This window comes from Herpailurus yagouaroundi, unplaced genomic scaffold (assembly GCF_014898765.1).
Source record: "Herpailurus yagouaroundi ecotype Mexico unplaced genomic scaffold, PumYag 246, whole genome shotgun sequence".
Lineage (NCBI taxonomy): Eukaryota > Metazoa > Chordata > Mammalia > Carnivora > Felidae > Herpailurus > Herpailurus yagouaroundi.
In genome coordinates, this window is record NW_024412463.1 from 7,225,817 (window position 1) to 7,248,618 (window position 22,802).

Below are 22,802 nucleotides of genomic sequence, written 5' to 3' on the forward strand. Positions count from 1 at the left end.
TCACTCTGTTGTCCAACAAATGTTTTTCGAGCCTCTTCTATATCCTGAGACGCCTGCTTGGACTTCACCAGTGCTGGACGCATGAAGGGACCTCGACCGGTATTTTTTTTTTTTTTTATGTTCATTTATTTATTTTGGGGAAGAGAGAGCACGAACAGGGTGGAGAGGGGCAGAGAGAGAATCCCAAGCAGGCTCCACACTGTCAGCGCGGAGCCCAACGTGGGGCTCGGACCCACGAACCACGAGATCATGGCCTGAGCCGGACCCTTAGCCAACTGAGCCCTGCAGGGACCCTTCAGCCCGTACTTTGAATGAATGAGTGAGCGGGCGAATGAGCGGATACACTCTTGACATTGAAAAGTCGCTCAGATGCCTGGATCAAAAAGCTGGTACATGTGCTACTTGGGTCAGTGGCGAAAGAGACAGGTTTGCCCCAGAAGACAGTGACGACAATGGAACGGCCCACCCTCCTCCTCTGCTGATACTCCACCGATACACTGTCATGCTTCACTGATACTACGTCATTCTGATCATTCCAATCCCTACCTCACTATTGCTCTTAGAACGGGGATCAAAATTCTCACCGGGCCCCCAAGGCGCGGCATGCCTTTGCCCATGGTCCTCTCTGGCCCCCTTCCCCTACTGTCCACCTTCCCCCATCCCCCACCCCAGCTCTCCAGCCCCACCCCCCTTCTGAGGTCACCATGCTTCCCCCAGGGCATTTGCACATGCTCCTTTTGCCTCGGTCTCTCTTCTCTGTCTCTTGGACCAGATAACGCCCCCTCAGAACTCAGCTCAGGTATCACCTCCTCCATGAAATCTTCCCTGATTCAAACATTCCCCCGGCCACCGGCCCCCCCTCCCCCATTAAACATGCCCTCAAGGTCTAGAACACTTTTCACGTTATTTGGTGTGACTGATGACGTCTGTCCACCAGTCTAGACTGTAAACTTCCCAAGGGCGGGACCAGGTCTGTTTTTTCTTCACAGTATCTTCAGCATGGAGCTCAGTGACCCCTCGCCCGCCCCCCCCCCCCCCAGGTAGACACTCATCAAGCAGCCACTGAAATAAGGTCCCGCCTCCAGGGGTAGGTGGACATGTGTCCAGACAAGCCTAAGACAAGGCAGGCCAAAGCCACACGTGATGTTGCAGTCAGACGGGAGAGCGAGATAAAATTGCCCCGGCCAGGAAACACAAGAGGACATGTGATGGGGGACAGCACAAGGACACAGCCTCACGGGACTACGGGAGTCAAGGCGGCCAGAAAAGTTGACGGTGCATCTTCTAGCCGGGAGGAAGGCTGGAGGTAGGCACCAGGGAAGGAGCCCGATCGTGATGAGGAAAACAACTTTTATTTTTCTGAGACGCTGCCCTGGTCATTTACAGCACGACAACCCTGCTCACGCCGAGTCTGGACATTTAGATACGTCTGAGTTTAAGATTCCGCCATCAGTCTCTGCTTTGCTTTTCCCGAGTCCCCTTTTAATACAACCTCTTGGAGTAACGCTCACGAGAAGCTCTCGACCTCCGCCCCAACCACCTTAGAAGTACTAGGTGCTCGCGACCCTGCTCGCTCGTGACTAGGCTTCCCCTGGTCCTGGCACCTGTAAATAATGAATCTTGTGACTCTGCTCCCTTTGCGTGGCTGCACTGAGACCGCACCTTCAATCAAGACAATCCTGTGGTTTTCACCGCCCCGAAGCAGGAGCTCAGACGCCCAGGAGGCTCCCCGCTGACCCCACAGGGGTGGCTTGTGCCGCGTCATCCCACAGGTCAGGATCTGCCTCGTCTGAATCCAGTGCCCCAGCTCCGGCCTCCCGACGCAGTCGACCCGCTACCCTCCCATCTGCTCGAAGCAGAAGCACTCCTCCTATCCGGAAACCGCTTTTCCGCAGCTCGCCGGACGCGGTCCTGGTGGGGCCCCTAATCCCTGTCCCCAGACCTGCTGGCCGCGGCGTGGGGCGCAAGGCTCAGAGCCTCGGCCACCATGGTCTTTACAAAGGACTTTCAAGGAGGCAGAGAAATGGCTAAGCTACTAATGGGAAGGAGCGGCGCCCACAACTTAACACATCAAATGACCTTATAATTATAGAAAAAGTACCTACAGTACATGGAAAAAACTCTGGAATGGACTATGAATGGCTTCCTCCGAGCGTGAGATTCTTTGTATTTTCCAGCACGGTCACGTATTACTTTATAAACAGAGGAGGGGGCGCCTGGGTGGCTCACTCGGTTGAGCGTCTGACTCTTGATTTCAGCTCAGGTCATGATCCTCGGGTCGTGGGATCGAGCCTTAGGTCAGGCTCTGAGTGGATTGTGGAGCCTGCTTGGGATATTCTCTCTCTCTCTCTCTCTCTCTCTCTCTTTCTCTTTCTGCCTCTGTCCCTCCCCCCTGCCCTGCACTCTCTCTCGCTCTCTCTTTAAAGGTAAAATTTAAAAAAGAGAGAAAAGAACAAAATAGAAACAGAAGAGAACATATTGTCGAAGGTACGTGCAGGGGGGTGGGGCGGGCAACACGGGAGCCGCCCCATGGAAGGGCATCCTGCTGTGTGGTTTATAAGAGACTCAGACACGCACGCAGTTGGGGGTCTGGGTAGTTACTATAGCCAGGGAGGTGATAACAGTGACAAGTGTCGCAGGGTGGTGATAAACGAGTGCTGTCACTATACTAAGAAAAAGCTTGGGGAGCCTGGCTGGCTCAGTCAGTGGAGCGTGCGACCTGGATCTCGGGGTTGCGACTTCGAGCCCCATGTTGGGTATAGAGGTTACTTACAAATAAAATCAAGGGGCGCCTGGGTGGTTCGGTCGGTTAAGTGTCCAACTGTGGCTCAGGTCGTGATCTCCCGGCTCGTGGGTTCGAGCCCCGCGTCGGGCTCTGTGCTGACAGCTCAGAGCTGGAGCCTGCTTCCGATTCTGTGTCTCCTTCTCTCTCTGCCCCTCCCCTGCTCACACTCTCTCTGTCTCTCTCTCTCAAAAATAAATAAAAACATTTTGAAAAATTAAAAAGTAATAAAATTGAAAAGAAAAGAAAAAGAAAAAGCTTGGTAGAGGACATCTGAGGTTTCCGTCTTCGCTCCTCAGTATGCTTAACACTTTTCTCTGGAAATTTCTCTCGGAGACGCACCCTCCCCGGTCCAGGCAGCTCTGGCGGGGCTGGCTCTGGTTCTGCATACGGATGAGCCGATCAGAGCATCTCATCCCCTTGTGGCCAAAGTGCTTGGTTCAGGAATGGGCACGTGACCCAGGCAACGTTAGTCCTACTCAGTGCTGCTCCGTCCCAAACTTTCTGTTGGAACTCCTGTGAGGGAGCCACTTCCTCCCCCCCTGCAAAAGCGCTGGACACAAGCCTGGGGCTGCTGACTTCCATCCTCCTTGGAGAATGCCTGCCTGAAAAAGCAGACGACACAGAGAGAAGCTTCGTTGGAGCACCTGGACACAGCCGTTCCTGAAGTCATCTACTCTGCACTTTTAAGTTGAGGGGGCCCATGTTTATTTTTCTGTTTTTCTGTTAAGCTGGCTTGATTAGCTTTTCTGTCGCTTGCAACCTAAGTGTCCTGCTGACACCAGAGGCAGAACGCACTCGGGGTTGCTTTTGAAGTGGCTTCTGTGGCCACACCCCCTCGATTTCTTCCCGGAGCTTTGTGGCTGGCTGCAAGCTGCCGCTCCTGCTGGACAGGCCGGGGCTCCTCCGGGAGGCCTGTGCAAATCATCAAGGCCACCCGACCTCACTCCCCAACACCGGCGCCCCTTTCTTCCTCCGATTCTCCTGTTCCCTCACAGTCTCCTCCCTCTTCTCCTGAGGCTGTCTTCTTCCCTGTTTCCCGAAAAAGGAGAATTGTGAGTCCACCGAGGGTGAGCGTATGGAATCTGGAATCAGATACCCCAGACTTCAGACATCCAGCGTCCCAGCTGTGTGACCTAGGCAGATTACTTCACCTCTCTGAGACTCAGTTTGCTTTTCTGTAAAATGGGGATAATACTTCCTATTCATGAGTCGTCTTATACACAAGTCGTGCACGACGCATGGCACGTGACTACTACGGCTAACCTTTTCCTCCCGTTCCCCGTGTGTGGCCCAGTGAGGCCCGGAGCCATCGGTGACCTTCAACCTGCTCCCTGGCAGTCTCCATGGGGCCATTTGCAGACACTGTTAGCTGATGACTTAACTCCCCAAGGAAATGGCTGTCTGCTCAGCCACGTTTTAAGAATATAAATACCACCATCGGCAAGATTCAAAGGCCAGGCCGGGTAATGACTACCCCTCCCAGGCCCTCAGTGTGAGACAGGTCTCAGCTTGCTACTCAGGGCGCGGAGCTGCTCTTTGGTCTCGCAAGGAGCATTTCGGCCGAGCTCGAGGCATAAGCAGCACACGGGGACTCCGCTAGGTGTCTTCTCGGCGCCCAGGTTCAGCGCCCTTAAAGCAGAAACGGGACACCATCAGTAAACAGACGTCGGCTGGAGACCACGAGGCAGCCCCATCACCAAGCCAACCCGTGAACCAACTGCAACAGCACGCTTAGCCTAAACCGTCCCTGCAGATGCCGCTGGGTTGTGACGAGCCTCTTCCACTCGCAGAGCCGTCTTCAAGCCGCCCGTTTGTGTCACATGCTTAACGCTGCTTGTTCCTGAGGCCGCACCCCGGCCCAGGTGCTTGCGTAACCGGGGATTTTCTTCGAATGACACTGAAGTCATGCCAAGGCGTCCCAGAAGCCACGGAATATAGCGCTGTGACCCGAGCGTGGGCTTTGGAACCTGTCCTTCCATAAGGAATGGGATCTGAAGCACCTTGCCTGCATCTGGCTTTTTCTTTTCTTTTCTTTTTTTTTTTTTTTAAGCACAATGCAATGCAGAGCCGAGTTTTTTGTGCGTTTGTCCCATATTAAATGCAGACTCGCTGAGCACAGGGTGGGTGTTGTTTCCCTTGCTTAGTTTCCCAGTCTGCTAACTCGGGATCATAGTGGTGCCCGCTTAGTAGGGCTGCTGTAAGGATTAGTAACGGCTGTCTTTGCTGAGCCCACACCCTGCACGGAGCACCTTTTAAGTGCGCTGCACGCATTACCTTATTTAATCTGGACAACGTCCCGGTGAGACAGGTACTAACATCATCCCCAGACGGGGGGGATTTACAGATGAGGAAATTGACCCAGAGGGGCCTGAGCAACCTGCCCAAGGGCAGGGGTGTACCGAGAACTGGGGCCAGAATTGAACCCAGACGGAGGGACCGCAGAGCCCCGCTCGCTGACTGCCCCGCTGCCCGCTCCCCCCCCCATTCAACACGGTCACGGGCGTGCAACATGTATACAGCACAGCGCCTCACCCAGCCGTCCCCAACTCGTCACAGTTGACCTCGGTGCCCCACATGCACCACGGGACTGTCACTGATTCGTATTTAGTGAGTGGCTCCATGCAATCGATCCCCAAGTACCAGTTGAGTTCCTGCACGGCCCGGGGTACAGTTCTCGACACAGAGGGCGGAGCACCCATCAGGTTTGCATCTGTCCCGATGTTGCCATCGCGGTGGGAGGAAACCGCAGCAAACCGAAAGTCAGATGCACGATCAGATGGGATCTAATGCCAACTGGCGGTAGGAAGAAAAAAACGAACCAACAGCCCGAAGGACGGGAGAAAGACAGGAGCTGAGAGGGAATGACTTCTAGTTCGCTTGAAAATGTGGACTCTCTAGAAGGCGAGGCACAGTGAGGACATTTCCAAAGGGAATGTATTTGTGACTTGGTCACACTCTGGTCAAATTCAATGCCATCTCGTAGCAGGGAAAGTTATACGAGGGGGCTTGCAATGGCGATAGAGAGAGAGGGAGACGGTTGATGGGGTTGACCCAGGAGGCAGAATCCTTAGGCCACACCTGCTCGCTCTGACTTTCACAGCCTAAGGCAGCACGTGAGGACAGGGACCCCCAGCCCCCAGCAGCCCACCTGGAGTCCTGTATTCCGCCTGCTCTTGAGTCGCCAAAATACGATGTCATCCATCTGTGACTAGCACAGAAGAAGCCAGACCCCCAAGATGGGATGTCCAAGGGGGCCAAAATGCAGACGTGCCCCTCCCCACCACAAGCCACAGCGGCTGGACACGGTGAGAAAATCAAGACCGGGATTTACAAGCACACAACAAAACAGACCTTTGCCTGAGGGCAAATCGTGCAGGGAAGGGTGGCTATCTTGGAGTTGCAGATAACCAGACAGGGAGAAAAAGAAAACAGATCTGTGTGCAATTATCTCCCGCACTGAGTCATAAGGCACGCGAGCCGCGTCCTGCAGGATGCTGTCACCCGCACCCGCACCCGCGGGCCGCGGCGCCGTGGCTGATGGGACCCAGCGGCCGCCTCCCAGCTTCTCTCCCTTCGCTGCAGCCCCGGGGGAGCTCGGAGGCGATGTTACTAGTGTTGGGGTCTAGTGCTCCAGAGGGAACCGGCCGTCCAGGTTGACGCCGGCCAAGGAAACCCACAGAGAGCCGGGGATCATGTTCAAGAGCAGCCAGAAACGGTTTCTGACTCAGATTCCGCCCAGTCTGTGGGATTCCCTGAAGCAGGAGATGTCAAGGGATCAGAGAAGACCGCCAGGGCCCCCTCCCCACAGGGTGAGGGGCTGCGACGTCCCAGCAACTGAGGTCCGCAAGCTGACCCTGCGAGTCCCCTCGGGAGAAGAAGGGAAGTGACAGGAACGTGGGAGGGAAGCCCGGAGTGATCAGCAATTATGAAAACTCCCCCGGCGATGCTGGATTTGGCCTAAGAACAGTCTCCTCCTCGCACAGCCGGCCCCGAAGAGCGAGGGACAAGTGTCAGCTGCCGCGGCCGAGTCCCCGATGACACATCGTGTTTGTCCTCTGCCTCCAGCAGCTGAGTACGTGGCTTGCTTGGCCATCCCCAAAAGAAACCCGTCTCGACAAGAACATTCTAGTTCTATTAGCAAGGCAGGCGAGCCAGGGTTTTTTGGCTCTGCCCGCCTCCCCGGGGAGTGCCTCGGGACCAAGCAGACACAGGGAGGAGGCAAGACACGAGTGGAAGCTCTGAGCTGGGGACGTCCAGGAGCCGAGGGCGAGGTCCCTGTGCAGGGCTCGCGGGTCCTACAGGAGTGCCTCCACCGGGGACGGGGCGGGGCAGGGCCGTCTCGTGCTGGAGCTCGGGACGCAGGCCTGGTTCGAGCCCCAGCTCCAGTGCGTTCTTGCTGGGGGCCTGGGGCAAGTTCCTCACCCTCTCTGTGCCTCAGCTTCCTGGTGTGTAAGATGAAGATTATCAGCCAGCACCTCCGATGCCCCCGGACGGGGACGGGGAAGGGATGGAGCGCCAACCTCGCGTGCGAACCAGAGCCTTGAACGTGGCCCGTGCTCCGTGAGGGCCTCTGACTTACCCTCGTGTCATCGCGGTGGCGATGTGGAAGGGCTTCATGTTCCAGCCACGTGGGGCTGACGCGTATCCGGCACCACAGGACGGGGGACTGGCTCGGAGCTTCACAAGCCTCCTCGCCTCACTTAATTCTCGCAGTGGGTCTGCGACACGGGGACCGTTCCGGAGGCGAGAGTACGTCTGACAAGAGGGCCCGGGGCAGTCGATTAAAGGTGGATCAAACAGGGGACCTGGGTGGCTCAGTCGGTTGAGCGTCTGACTCTTGATTTCGGCTCAGCCCACGATCTCACTGTTCGTGGGACTGAGCCCCGTGTCGGGCCCTGTGCTGACAGCGAGAAACCTGCTTGGGATGCCCTGTCTCCCTCTCTCTCTGCCTCTTCCCCAATCACGCGCTCTCTCTCTCTCTCAAAAATAAACACTAAAAGACTACATAAGTAGAAGTGGATCGAACAAGGAGAAAGTGGCTTTTTTCTCGCCGAATGTGACGGCCGCTGGTAGGCGGTCCCACCTGGGACCAGCGTCCCTGGGAACTCTCCAAGGGTCCGGGCTCTTTTTGCTCTCCCCCATCGACCGCAGATGGGGCTGTCCCCTCGCGGTCACAAGATGCTGCTGCAGCTCCAGGCGTCACACACAGATGTGACAACTTCCTTCAGGGAGCGGGGGGGGGGGGAGGGGTGGGTTCTTAAAGTCTTCGTTCCTGCTGTTTTGGGCAACTCTTGATTCGCTGCCGAATGGAAGCAGCACAAGTGGGTCTTGGAGGTCTGACCGTGGTCCCCTCGTAAGGGCATCGCCAGGCTCCCCTCGCTCGCGGGCCGGTGCTGAGCCCGCTGGCGCTTCATCCGCGTGGGGTGCGGCCGCCCCCGTGGCCCGAGGGGAGTCGGCCCCTCGTCCCTGCCTCCCACGCCGCGTCTCCCAACGACCTCGAAAACCATACCCACACGCTTTGGCGCGGTCGCTAGTCGCGCATGTGGAGGTGGTGCCGGCACCCGGACAACCCCTTGAACTAAATGGTCCCAACGCCGCTTGGCATCCACACACGGTCCTGTCACTCAGGTCTCTTTGCCCGTGCCAGCTCTTCTATGGAGCAAGTGGGTTTCGTCAAGAAACGCTGCCAGTAAGTCAGACCTTCTCAGTTAGCTCATTAGCATGTGGTCCAGACAAGGTAGATTCTGGAAAGAGAGCAGCAGGGCAGCAGGCCGAGGAGAGCAGTCATCACATGTGGGTGGACAACCTCGCAGGTGATGGCCCCACAACCACGAGCCTTCCGGTGACCAACGGCTTCCGTTGCTGCTGCGTTGGATAAGGGGTGGATGCGGCATCTCGTTTAACAGATTCATTCAAGGGGCGCCTGGGTTACCCAGTCGGTTGGGCATCCGACTCTTAAGTTTGGCTCAGGTCATGATCTCACGGTTCATGGGTTCGAGCCCCGCGTCGGGCTCTGTGCTGACGGTGCAGAACCTGCTTGGGATTCCGCCTTTCCTTCTCTCTCTGCCCCTCCCCTGTCCTCTCTTTCTCTCTCAAAAATAAATCAATAAACATGAAAACAAATGAATGAATAAATAAACAAAAGATCCATTCAAGATGCGGCAGATGGGAGCAGAAACAAGAAAACCTCCTTCAGAGTAGCCCAGCCTCCCAGATGCAGACACGGTTCACTCCAGGTCTGGGGGCTCCTCGCAAAGGCTCTGTGGCTGGAATGCCTGCGTCCTCACCAACTTCTGCCGCTTATTAGCTGTGTGACCTCGGGCACATTATCAATCTCTCTGGGCCTCAGTTTCTCTATCTGTAAGATGGGCGTGGCTACCTACCTACCTTATAGGCTGTTGAAGCATTAAACGAGATGATGCATCTAAAGGGTTGAGAACAGGTCCTGGCACAGGGTGAGCCCTCGGTAAACGTTAACTGTCGTTATTATTACCACTGCTCTCACTGTGAATATTAACATCATCATCTTTGAGTTGTGATGAGAATATAGGTCAATATGAGCACAAACTCAGACTCTGGTCTGGCTTATGCCCCATCCTGGCAGATGAGACTCAGGGCCTGCGTACCGTCGGCTTTCGGGAAAGGCTTCCCACCCTAATAAAGAGAGGTGGTTTTCAAGGTAGTTTCAATACCCAGGTCCTCACTGACTTGCATGATGTGAGGCTCACAACACTTTCCCATTCGCCCTCACTACAAAATAACCCCTACCTTAAAAAAAAACACAAAACAAAAAACCCAAACAGGGGCGGCTGGGAGCTTCAGTTTGTTGAGCGTCCGACTCTTGATTTCGGCTCAGGTCGTGATTCCCGGGGTCGCGAGACTGAGCCCCACGTCGTGCTCTGTGCTGAGCGGGGAGCCTGCTTGGGATTCTCTTCCTCTCCTTCCCTCTGTTCCCCCACCCCCCAGCTCACTCTCTCTCTCTCTCTCTCTCTCTCTGTGAAAAAAAGAAATAAAATAAGCTGTTTAAACATTTCAGAAATGTATAATACAGAAGGCAAAAGTATAATCTACTGAAGTGGGATTATGGAACACACGCGGCTTTCCCCCCGAAGCGTACCCGGCTGGTGCCTGTTCCCACCATCGGCCTCCCGGGTTTCCGCTGTGTGTCTGCAAAACGCTGGTCGACTCCAAGTACCGGAGAATATTCGAGTGTTTGCAACGTTCCTGCTTTTGCAAACAGCGAGGCGATGAACGTGCCGACTCCTGCAGACGCCGAATGTTTTAGGACAGACGCTCGGTGCCACTAAGAGGTCTTAGAAACCGGGATTCCTCCTGCGTATTGAACACTTCACGCTGTCAGTGCATTTTAGCCTCACAACCCCGTCAGGCAGCTACGATGGTCACCCCCCCACTCTACAGATGGGCAAACGGAGGCTCCTAGTCACAGTCTCACACAGGTGAGAGGGGCCAGGAAGGAGCGGAGGGGGGGATTCGTAAGCATGAAATGGGATGTGCCCCACTAAGCGCAGTACCCGGCGAGCAATACAGACGGAGCCACTGCCATCGTGACCCTGCCTTCTGCACGTGCTCCCGCGGCCCTGTCCCTGCACACACAGGACATCCAGCTGGTGCGGTGACTCTCCGCCCCGATCACGTGGAGTTGGGCCCAGCAGGACCTCTCAGAGGTCAGGAGGCTGGCTCTGCCCACTAACTTGCTGTGTGGCCTCGGGCAAGTGTCTTGACCCCTCTGAGCCTCAGTGTCCATGTGTGGAAAACGGGGGTCACAGCAGCCCTGCCTCCCCATAGGCCCGAGATAGGAATGAAGGAGTCAATCCACGAACAGCACTCAGCATGGTGCTCACCCCCACTAAGCATCCTTAGACATTAACTCTCCATCCTACTATGATCGACGCGACTAAATGTTATTTGAGTGCCTCCTGCATACCAGGCAGTGTTCTAAGTGCTGCAGTATAGTAGCGAACAAAAGCAGACAGAGCCCGCCCTCCGGGGGCCTAGATTTTAGGGGGAGAAGGAAATAATAAGCAACTAGCTGTAGCCAACGTCACGTAGGGAGGGGCGCAGCAGAGAACCAGGGCACGGCGGTGGGGGGGAGGGGGGCACAGACACAGGGTGTCTCAGGAACAGGGTAACACGGAGCTGTTCCCCAAATGTCTTCCGGACCCTTGTGACTTGCTTTGGCCAAAGACACGTGACAGGTGCCAGTTCTGGGAGGAACTGCAGAGCCGCTGCGTGACTTCCCACAGCTCCGGTGACCATGAAAATACAAACAGAGGTGCCTGGGTCAGCCTGGGGCTCTGAGTGACCGACAGCGCCCCCCAGGCCATGACACGGGATGTGTAGTGTGTGTGAGAGGTGACCCTTCACCGTGCGCAGACTTGGAGGGTCTGGGGTTGCTAACTGCCGCATAACTAAGCCTCATCCAAAGTCCTATGACTTAAGAGGGCAGAAGCTTAAAGGAAGTGAGGGAGCAAGGCGCAGGACAGTGTGTGGGAAGAGTGTTGCTGGGGGTGGGGGTGGGGAGCAGCAGGTGCAAGGGCCCTGAGGCAGGAGCGAACTGGTGTATTTCCGGAACAGCCAAGGAGGCCCTGGCGGCTGGTGTAGCTGCAGCAGCAGAATGGGGTTGGGGGGCAGGGGGAGGGGCACCCATCAGGTCCTCACAGGCCACTGTCAGGCCAAGCACAGTGCATGCCGGTGTCTGGGGAGGGGAGGGTCTCGGAGCCAACCAGCACACCTGTCCTCACAGCCCTCTTTCCAACACTGCCTTTAAAAAGCAGCAAGCGGAAGATACCGATGTTGGCACCCCTCCCCCCCTCCCCGCCCCCACTCGCGAGCAAAGGGCTGGGCGTCCTGTTGGACCACCACCACCCCAGGGCTCTCCCTCCCTGGCTGGGACCTTCCGGCTGGCCTCACGCTTGGCTCCGGGTCCTCGTTTGTTTGGAGCTTGGACAGACTTTCCGGGCTGCTCCTCTCGGCGTCTGTTTATGAAGACGACTCCACCGCGAGCCTCCCAGGGCCTCTGCGTCGGTCCAAGCATCTGTTCTGCCGAGTTTCTTTTTCTATTTATTTCCCCAGTAAACAACCGGGGCAAAGGCAGGCTGGTGTGGCGTTTCCACCTCCGCCCGCTGCCTGTGCCAGGATCTAATAGGATGCAGAGATAACGAGGGGGGAAGCGAGGGCCCCACGACCGGAGCGGGAGCGAACACAGGGTGGGCTGGAGTCTCCCTGCAGAAGCCGTATCGCCCACGGCACCCGGGCCCCCGCGGCGCCCGAGACGTGGGCGGAGCTGGGCGCCAGTGGGTGCTGGGTGCTGGCTCTGCCCCACCAGCGTCTCCCCCCCCCCCCCTTTCCCTATCCACAGCACCCCAGTGACCCCCCGGAAAGGCCCCAAAGGACCATCCCTCCCCTTTCTCAGTCCGGGGGCTTTCAAGGTAGCCCTGCAGGCCCCTTGCTCCCCAGCCCGCACCCCACCCCCCAGCCCCACATCCAGGAACAGGTATGGGGCTGAGGCCTCCCCTCTGCAGTGACCCTTCCCCCGCCCTTTGTGATTGGTTCTGCATCGGTCATGTGACCCAAGCTGCTCCTTTCCGGGTCATCCCAGGACTCTTAGGGGAGCCATGTGGAAAGGTGGGGTCTCTGACTGGATTGTTAAAATGACAGGCTTCGACTCCCAACTGCTGGTGGTCATCTCAGCCACCATGTGGGGAGGGCCTACCAGAGAATGAAGGTGAGGCAGAAGACAAGGCAGAAGACAGCAAGGTAGAGGGAGGGAAAGACGCAGACTTCTGAAAGTAATCCTTGAGCTCCTGGATCCAGCCATTCCTGAAGTCCCGGATTTGGGGGTTAAGTAATTTGTGAGATTTCCCGTCACTCACAATCAACAGTGCCCCCGGAGATCCGCAAACACACACCTCGGTAGACAGATATAAGGAGGTAGGGGGTGGCGATGGAATGAAAACCGGGCAGGACGGAAAATGAGAGAAGGGCGAGGGGGAACAGAGGGCGAGGATGTGAGAGTTACACACTTGGCGTGGTTTTCTGGGTCCCTCAGCACAAATGCAAAGTCCTCCCCGCGGCCGATGGCCCTGCAGGGTCTGGCCTGTTACCTCCCGGGCTTCACCCGGTGGTAGTTACACGACCTCTATATCCGTTTTCTGTGCCACGTGACGAACGACTCAAATTCAGGAGCTTAAAACAACACCTTTTTACGAGCTCACGGTTGTGTGGCTTGGAAGTGCGGCACAGCGTGGCTGGTCCTTCGCTCAGGCTGCAGGGAAGGTGTTGGCCAGCTGCACTCTCTCCTGGAGCTGAGGGTTCTCTTACAAGCTCATTCCTTTAAAAAAAAAAAAAAGTTTATTTAGTTACTTTGAGAGTGTGTGTGTGAGCTTGAGCAGGGAAGGGGTAAAGTGGGAGAGAGAATCCCAAGGAACCTCCAAGCTGTCAGCACAGAGCCCGACACGGGGCTCAAACTCGTGAACGGTGAGATCATGGCCTGAGTCAAAATCAAAAGCCGGACGCTTAACCGACTGAGCCCCCCAGGCGCCCCACCAAGCTCATTCCTGTCATTGGCAGAATCTGTTCCTCGTGGTTGCAGGACTGCAGCCCCCATCTCCTTGGCGGCTTTCAGCCCCGGGGAAGCTCCCAGCTCCCAGAGGCCACCATGTCACGGTCCCCTGTACCTCAGCCAGCCACAGCACATCAAATCCTCTCGGCTTCCAGGCCCTCTGACATTTCCTCCGGCCTCCAGCCGCAGAGGGCCGACTTTCTGCCTCCGAGGGGCTCCCCTGACGAGGTCAGATGTGCCCATCTTACCTCTGTATCCCAAGGTCAACTGACTTGGGGCTTTAATTACAAATACAAAGTCCGCGCACGGCAGCACCCAGATTCATGTTTGGATGAATAAGCAGAGGGCGGGGATCTTGGGAGGTCAGCTGGAGGATTCTCGAACTCCTTGAACATCCCAACCGCGTTCTCCTTCGAAGCCTGAATGTGCTATCCCCTCCCCCCAAACAGCTCTCCCGGCCGGTGCCCGTGTGGTTCACGACCCACTTCATCGTGTTTCTGCACAAATGCTACCTCCTTGACGAGACTTCCTCGACCTCCCGACAGAATCAGCGCCCCTCTCCCTCTCCAGCTTCCTTAACGCTGCTTTGTTTTTCTTCGCAGAGCTTACGTGACGGTACAGATTTATTCTCTCTCCCTCCCCCGCTGGACTGCCAGCCCTGGCGACAGGGACTTTATTTTGTTTGCAGAGCCTGGCACCGAGTAAATGCTCAATAAATATTTGTCGAATGAAAGGATGCACATGTTTCTTAGATTTCTTAATGGTCTTAGTCACCGCGAGGTCTCGCTCGTGTTTATCTGCCAGCGCCGGGCTCCACAGGAGGCCCAGTGAAGCGGAGGCAGGGAGCCCAGGCATCGGAGCCAGACCGCCCGAGCTCCAAACTCGCGGGCCAGCCCTTCACCTCTCAAAGCTGGTTTCCTCATCTGCAGGATGGGGAGGAGATCAGCGCCTGCCTCACAGGGTGTCTGCAGGTGCTAAACAGTCCCAGGGAAGAGGCAGGCACCCAAGTCAAAATCGTAAAGTCACACCTTTTCACACCCTGCGAAAGGCAAAAGGAAAAAAGACAAGGACACGGACAAGGAGGGGAGTGACATCGGGGTGGTCACTTCAGAGATTCGTTTGGCAAAAGCTGGCAGAGGTGAGGACGTGCACGTCCCGTGTCCTGTTCAGAGACAAGCCCAGGAACCCTTTACACGTTTGCAACCACGTCTACAAGGTAGGAAACTTCTCTCAGTAAGTCTCACAATACCGGCTTCAGACACCAGAGCAAGCGCTTTCCACAAACCGCCTCCTTTCGTCAGATTCCCACTTTACGGAGGAGAAAACGGAGGCTTAGCGAAGTGCACACCTCTTGCTCAAGACCACACATCTGGGAAGTGGCAAAATGCTGACCTGCACCCGGGATGGTGAAGAGAGTGGAGGCGGTTGAGGGGAGTGGGGGGAGGGGGCGCAGGAAGGAAAGAGGAGGAAGGAAATTGGCAGAGCAGACAAAAGTGACGACACCTACCCATCTCCGAGAGTGCCCTCTTCCGCAAAATGCCGCACACGCACCAGCCACTTCAGTCCGAGGTCTGGACCCAAGAGCGATGCAAACATACATCCCTGTGAAAACCTGTACGGGAATGTTCGTGGCGACGTCATGCCTAAAGGTGGAAACCACCTAAACGCCCACCAAGTAAGGAACAGGCAAACGAAAATGGTGCTCTCCGTACAGTGGGATATTTACTTGGCCAGGAAAAAGAATAACCACAGATACACGTAGACGAACCTTGAAAACACGCTGAGTGAAGGAAGCCAGTCACACAAGGCCCCTTGTTGTAGGGTTGCATTTGTGTGAATTGTCCAGAACACGCAGATCTATAAAGACGGAAGGCTGCCGGGGGCAAACGAGAGAGAAGCGACTAACGGGGTTTCTTGGGGGGCGGGTGGAGGGACACGAAAACGTTCTCCAAGTAGATCGGGACGATGGCTGCACAGCTCTGTGAACGCACCCTGTGAACTTTGGGAGGGTGGATTTCATGCCGGGTGACTTACATCTCAGGATAGCTGGTTTTAAAAGTTTCTACAGATTTTAAAATGTTCTACGGATATCTGGTTTTCTGCGTGTCACCGAGGAAGAGGCGCGAAAAACGGAAGTTTGGCAAATGCGGGTTATACAGGTTCAGTAAGATTTTTATGCACAGCCTTGCACTTGTAGACACACGTGGTGGCACCCTTAATGGGGATGCACTCGAATAACAGGTAAAGTCTGTCCAGTGTCCACGATGTGCCAGGCGTATACGAACTCATTTACACATACTAACAAATCAACCCACATACTAACAATCTACCCTGGGAGGTAGGTACTATTCTTATTCTTATTTTAGAAGTGGAAAAAACTGAAGCACAGAGAGGTTGAGACACTTACTCAAGAGCACACAGCCTGAGCAGGTGGCAAGGCCAAGGTTTGAACCCAACCAATCTCGCTGTGGGATTCACGCCAGACTGCTACCTTGGTGGAGTATGCAGCATTTCCAAAACATGTGTGACCGTGGCTTTCTTTGATTGAAAAGCATCCCCAAGCCTGTGCCTTCCCTCCACCTTGGAGGACAGCGTTCTGGTCCAGGAGAACCTCTCGCCTGCACAGATGCAATTCCTATCCCCGGTCCGGCTGCCTCCACCCTCACTCCCCGGGATCCATTCTCCCTTCTTGATTCAGTTTATGTCATTCCCTTGCTCTAAACCCTCTGATGACCTCCGCCTGCCTTTCCAGCAGGCTTTCTCAGCCTTGGCACTATTAACATCAGGGACAGGTTCATTCTCTGCTGTGGGGGCTGCCCTGTGCCCTGCAGGATGTTTAACGCCACCCTCTTCCTACCATACGCCAGTAGCAACCCCCCCCCCCCAGGTTGTGACAGCCAAAAACACCTCCCAACATTGCCAAATGTCCCGTGGAAGCAAATTGCCCCAGTTGGAATCGTTGCCTTATAGCAAAGTCCCAACTCCTCCTGCTGGCGGACAGGCCTCTGATGGTCTGGCCCCTCCTCTCCACCACCTTCCTGTCCTTCTCCCCCTCCACCAACATTGCCTTGCTCTCTGATCCCATCTGTCCCAAGGGGCTTGGTGTGTGCTGCTCCCCCCAGCCTGCGGCTGGCCCTTCCTTAGTATTCAACTTCTCTGTGTTCACGTCTTCACTCTTTCCTGTCCAAACACTGGCATTTCTTTTCCAGGCAACACAGCATTACCGACTCTATGTCGTGTGTTCGTTTTTCTCTTTAAGATCTGTCTTCCCCACCAAAATACCAGCAACATGTGCATGGCACTTGGTGATCGTGCTTTTTTTTTTTTTTAATTTTTTTAAATGTTTATTTTTGAGAGAGGGAGACCGAGCGTGAGCAGGGGAGGGGCAGAGAGAGAGGGAGACGCAGAATCCGAAGCAGGCTCCAGGCTCTGAGCTGTCAGCACAAGGCCTGACGCGGGGCTCGAACTCACAAACCATGAGATCATGACCTGAGCTGAAGTCGGACTTGGACGCCCGACGGGCTGAGCCACACAGGTGCCCCAGGGATCTTCCTCTTTGTAATCTTCGTGTCAAGAAGGGCCCCGGGCACCAGGGAGGCGCTTGTCTGTGTGTGTGTGATGATCCAGGTCAATATGTAAATCCGGAAGCCCTCTGGTATGGACTTGGGCGTAGTAAAGAGGGAGCTGGAGGAGAAAACACCTTAGGAGTTTTATCACCTTGGTTTTGGGCACTGAATGTGCCTTCTGGTCTTTGGTAAAAGCTCTCTTTCTGTCAAAACCAGTTGCCAAGAGGGCTTTAGAATGAAACACAAACAATAAAAGAAGAAAAAGGAGTGGCAGAGAGGGACGATGAGAACTACTTTAAAAATTTTTTTAAGTCTCCTTAAATCAAAGCAAGGCGCTGTTTAGTGTCAACTGATTTTTCAAATGAAGCAGAGACTAGAGGATGGAGGAGGGCTGGGAAACAGTTGTGGTGGGGTGTCTCTAGGCCATGGCTACAGCAATTCCGACACACACACACACACACACACACACACACACACACACACACTAGTGGGTGGAGGGGAGTGATTAGCAGCCCAGTTGGGGTGTGAGGCAGAAAGAAATAAAAAGCAGAGAGGATGAGTCAGGCTGGGTCGTGGCCAGAAGCCACTCTGCGAGCTGGCAAGCCAGGAGGGAGCCAGGTTGCAGAGCCTTCCCTGCAAATCCATAGGACGCTTCCATGAAGTGGAGGGAAACTGTGGCTGCAAAATCGCTCCCTGGATCTCCTCCTCTGGGTTGGTCTTCTGTGGAGGGATTCTGAACCCTGCAGGGTTTTTGCTGAGCGTGACTTTGCCTCCTGGGCTGGGCTTCTCTTTCTGTTAATGAGAGGCTCAGGCCAGCTCTGAGCTTCTCAACCTGGAAGCTCCAGCCATAGAGGGCCTAGGAGGTTATAGTGGAGTGAAATATAGTAAAATATACACATTTCAAACTACCTATGATATATACAGGGAAGGAAGGAAGAAGGGAGGGAAGGGAGGAAGGAAGGAAGGAAGGAAGGAAGGAAGGAAGGAAGGAAGGAAGGAAAGGAAGGTCCAAGCAAGACCAGTCAAGCCCCTAAATCTAATTTCCAACTTACAGGAAATACCAGGGACAGAAAAACATGTTAAATGACACCACAGGGGTGTGATCCACAAACTATTAATTGCGTGAAACTCTCTGGGACAAATGACTCGGTATCTTCAACAAATAAATGGCAGGGAAGGAAAAGGGTGGGGGGAAGGTGTAGAATTAAGGAAATTTAAGAGCTGTATCAGCCAACAGCCATGAAGGGATGGGCCTTATCTGCACCTTGATGAGAAGAAACTATAAAAACAATTCGTGGAGTAACTGGGGACATTTTAGCAGTGACAGAATATTAGGAAGTATTAAAGGATGATTGTAAAATATGTTCTTCTTGGTATGAAAATGGGATTATGATTATTTTTTTTAGTTTTTAAATGTTTATTTATTATTTTTGAGACAGAGAGAAAAAGAGAGAGAGAGGGAGAGAGCCAGTGCACTTCAGCGGGGGAGGGCCAGGGAGAGAAGGAGACACAGAATCTGAAGCAGGCTGCAGGCTCCGAGCTGTCGGCACAGAGCCCGACGCGGGGCTCGAACCCACGAACCATGAGACCGTGACCTGAGCAGAAGTCAGATGCTTAACCAACTGAGCCACCCAGTCAACCCAGATTCTAGTTATTTTTAAAAGAGTCCTTATTTTTTAGAGATGCGCATTCAAATACTGAAGATGAAATAATACGATGCCTAGGATTTGCTTCCAAAGAATCTGGAGGTAGGGTTGGGAAGGGGGTGGACGTAGATGGAAAGGTTTGGCCAGAGTCACAGGAGCTCATGCTGGGTCCCTGGGGGTACATATTACAGCACACTCTCTTTCTCAAACAAACAACTTCCAGGCCTTCATCAGTAAGATAACCCACATGCTCACGAATATTTTGCTGATCTTATTTGCATCATCTTCCTTGTATTGATCGGCTTGACATCATATATCCTGTTCTAGAATCACCCTGCCTACGAAAAATGAACGGATCCGTTCATCAGCACCAAATTACCTTGACTTTGAGGCACTAGCATATAGTAGCTCACAGCACAGACACTGTTCTCGTCGGATCAGAGCTTTGCCAGATGCCTCTGTGAAGCCAGGAGTTCGGATTGTACTTCTTTGAGCCTCGACTTTCTCCCCATACAATGAAAGGCGGTAAATGAGATTTCGTGCATGGAGTTCGGCTCAGGGTCTGAGCATCAGCAAACCGCAGTTATTATTATGGCCAGTGGCAGAATCCCAGGAGAATGTAGGGTCTTATTCATATAAAAAACGATGCTTATGTGGGCATGTGCAGAAAGATGTACAGAAATACTACAAGTAGATAACAGACAGAATCCCGCAAGGGGTCATTCATTCATTCGCTCCACAAATACTGCGGAGTGCCTTCTGTGTGCCAGGCACAGTGGAACTGTGGGGTGCCGGATGAGCTCAGTCCCTGGGGTTGACAGGGTAGAGGAATGCAGGCATGTGGAGACAGGGGGCACCAAGGGTCAAGACTTGGGGGTGGTCCAGGGAGATCCAGACGGAGATCTGAAGGATACAGGAGAATTAGCAAAGCTGGCTTTAGGGGAGGGAGGGCGGAGAGTAGGAGAGAAAGAAGACAAAACATTCCAAACTGCTAGAGAGCATGTGCAAAGGCCCCGGGGCGAGAAGGAATCCTTCCAGGGTCTGGAGGAGGGCAGAGTGCCGAGTAGGACAAATGAAGGTACTGCAGTGAGTAGATGCTGGGAGAGGGGCTTCCTTTCACTTTCATCTCATACCTTCAGGCTCTGCGCGGGGGCAGTATTGTAGCCAACGAGGTTTATCTGAGGCACAATTATTGCTAATTGAAAACCCTTCTCAGGGACGCCTGGGTGGCTCAGTCGGTTAAGCGTCCGACTTCGGCTCAGGTCATGATCTCACGGTTCGTGAGTTCGAGCCCCGCGTCGGGCTCTGTGCTGACAGCTCGGAGCCCGGAGCCTGTTTCAGATTCTGTGCCTCCCTCTCTCTCTCTGACCCTCCCCCGTTCATGCTCTGTCTGTCTCAAAAATAAATAAACGTTAAAAAAAAAAAATTAATGAAAAAAAGAAAACCCTTCTCATTTTGTAATTTCTGAATTATGTAAATATTTTATGAAAAGCATATATCCTTCTTATAATTTTTTTAAAAGCGAAAAAAAACCCATACATACAAAATAAAAACACCTGATAAAGCCCCCCAAATAAAGACATTATTGTGGAATTTACTTTTTTTTTCCTCAACACTCTACATGATGTTAAAATCCACTTAGAGCTGCTGAAGCAGCCACCTTGCTTAAACGTAACAAGTGGGGCATCGTCTCCTGTCCAGTCCCCATCCTTCCCTACAATCATTGTGCCTGACTTAAATAATGCTCCTTTCCAGCCCACTCGGGGGTTCTGGCCCTCAGACAAGCTTCCGGATGTCAGGTTGGGTTCGGAGGAAAGGCCCACTAGTAGGGTGTAGGGGGAAAGCTTTTCATTTTCCCAAGAGCGGCTTGAGTGCGGCTTTGTGACCCTTCTCTGTCCCTGCGCCGAGCACAGCTGGCCAGCAGGTAGGCAGAACCCCATACCAAGACTGCCCCGCAACGCGCAAAGGGCATTTGCCCGGTTTCATTTGCGATCCGTTGCTAGGGGCGGAATCTGTTTTTCCGGTTTCCTCGCAGGGCCCCGGGGCTGGGCTAGGTGACTTTGATGTGGAGGTGGTGGGCACAGGGCAAGTCGCCCGAGTGCAGGCCGGATACCTGAAAGCCTCCTGCAAAGACAGCTAACGCCTCCCGCTTTGGTCTGCCGCGGTGGGAACACAGCGAGGCCTTTCAAGTCTGCCCCTTGTGGTTTCTCCCCGCAGGAATGCCAAGTTTAGTATGGGTTGTTCCCTTCTCCGTGTCGATCCCCTCCCCTCCCCGTGCCCCTGCCCAGCTCAGGACTTTCCATAGATCTGGTGAGGCCGCCGGCTCCTGGCTGAGCCTAGCGCTCTGTGATACAGAACGGCCTGTCCTCACGAGAGCCAGAGACAGCTGGACAGACGGTTCTAGTCCCAGGAGAGAGGCACTTCCCAGCAGACAAGCCTAGCTGGTGTCACTGACTTGCCCTCTCCCTTCAAAGGCCTTTTGTTTCTTCCTCGTTTGGGGATGATAAATTAGAGCCCACCTGTGGCACTGCCCTCATCTCAAAGTGGAGAAAACTGAGGCCAGCGGGGTAATTCTATCATCAGAGAAGCCTCTACAAATTACACTACACATTCCCCAGCCAGACCTGTAGTGGTGCCTCCTGTCCCCATGATAAAAAGCTTGAATTCGAGGTCACGATTTCGCTCTCACCCCTGTTACATACCAGAGTGCAATCTTGCACAAACTGATGGCTCCCCAAGCCTCGGTTTCTTCCCCGGTGAAATGGGGGTAATTATTTTTACCTCTTAGCGTTGTTGATTTTATTTAAATTTTTTTTTTCAACATTTATTTATTTTTGGGACAGAGAGAGACAGAGCATGAATGGGGGAGGGGCAGAGAGAGAGGGAGACACAGAATCGGAAACAGGCTCCAGGCTCTGAGCCATCAGCCCAGAGCCCGACGCGGGGCTCGAACTCACGGACCGCGAGATCGTGACCTGGCTGAAGTCGGACGCTTAACCGACTGCGCCACCCAGGCACCCCTTAGCGTTGTTGATTTAAAGGCACCCTGCCGACTTGATTACTCAAGCGTTCACTTATTTATCCTCTCCTTAGATGGTGAGCTCCCAAAGGGTAAGGACTCTGCCTGCCTTGTTCACAGCAGTGTCCTCAGTTCCCGACAATTCCTAGCTCAGGGCAGGCAGTAAGTATTTGTGATAATAAGAATAACAAAGGCCCTCAGTTCAGTGCCCATTATGAACAGAGGGGGTTCATTGTCATTTCTGACAGCAAAGCAGTTTTAGTTTCAAAACTATCAAATACCCAGCAAGTGAGGGAATAAAGTGTTTTCTGGAGCGGCCCTGCGGTCAGGTGGCTCTTCCGTGGCAAAGCCCTCAGGCTCCCATCCACGTAGGACCAGGCCCCCAGAGGCCTGGGACCTACCTTGCTTTAGGGTCTCTCCCCATTGTCCTCTCTCAAAGGCACCGTTCCCCCTGAATCAAGAGTCCTTCTGCTCAAAGGTTTCAAGAGAGGGTGGGGGGTGGGGGGGGGGGGGGGAAACACAACTCACCAATCTCCAATCTGCCAGGCAAGGGTGTGGTCCAATGTGAGGATTGCTAGATGAAATACTGAATGTCGGAAACCTTCTAGTAAGAGTATGTCCCAAAGATGGCATGGGACCTAGTTATCCTTTAAAAAAAAAAAAAAAAAAAGTATTTGTTGTTTATCTGAAATTCAAATTTAACGGAGCGTCCTGTATTTCAATTTGCTAAACCTGGCGATCCTTGTAAGTGATCGAGCTGGGATGTTACCGTAGCCCGACTGAGCTGTGAACCTCACTCCCTCCTCGCCTGCTAAAGCGCCATGACCACATCAGGAACCTCCTGGGATGGTTAGGAGAATTAAGAAAGAGGCTGCTCTATGAATGTTAGTAAGGCCAGGAGATTTGTTTGCCCTGATCACAGCTGAACCCAGTGCCTAGCACTGCATCTGGTGTACAGGTGGATCACCAGAACTATTTCTTTTAATGAAAAACTGCTGGTACGATTTTCCCTAGATACCACCCTCCCCCCAAATAACCCATAAATCCATTTCAAGGAAAACCGGGTCCAACAGTCCAAACACGGGTCCCTACCGGGCCCATCACTTTGCCTCCCGAGGTGGGACCGCACCCGAACGAGCCCTGCTCGCCTGCGAATTCAACTCCGTGAGAGTCATTATGCGCATGCGAGAGTCGTTACACGCCT

At 54.0% G+C, this 22,802-nt stretch overlaps 2 long non-coding RNA genes and 1 other non-coding gene across 3 annotated transcripts; 1 reads left to right on the forward strand and 2 right to left on the reverse strand.

Moving 5' to 3' along the window:
• Positions 1 to 3,471: 3,471 nt before the first annotated feature.
• Positions 3,472 to 7,665, reverse strand: LOC121019984 (uncharacterized). The gene is made up of 2 exons (XR_005785858.1): positions 7,365 to 7,665; positions 3,472 to 7,227 (listed from the first exon to the last, which is right to left on the reverse strand). It is a non-coding gene; the product is annotated as an uncharacterized LOC121019984 (long non-coding RNA).
• A 4,653-nt stretch (positions 7,666 to 12,318) lies between these two features.
• On the reverse strand, positions 12,319 to 22,767 carry LOC121019949 (uncharacterized). The gene is made up of 3 exons (XR_005785825.1): positions 22,691 to 22,767; positions 22,127 to 22,245; positions 12,319 to 13,136 (listed from the first exon to the last, which is right to left on the reverse strand). It is a non-coding gene; the product is annotated as an uncharacterized LOC121019949 (long non-coding RNA).
• On the forward strand, positions 19,718 to 19,851 carry LOC121020138 (U4 spliceosomal RNA). The gene has a single exon (XR_005785970.1). It is a non-coding gene; the product is annotated as a U4 spliceosomal RNA (small nuclear RNA).
• Positions 22,768 to 22,802: the final 35 nt, after the last annotated feature.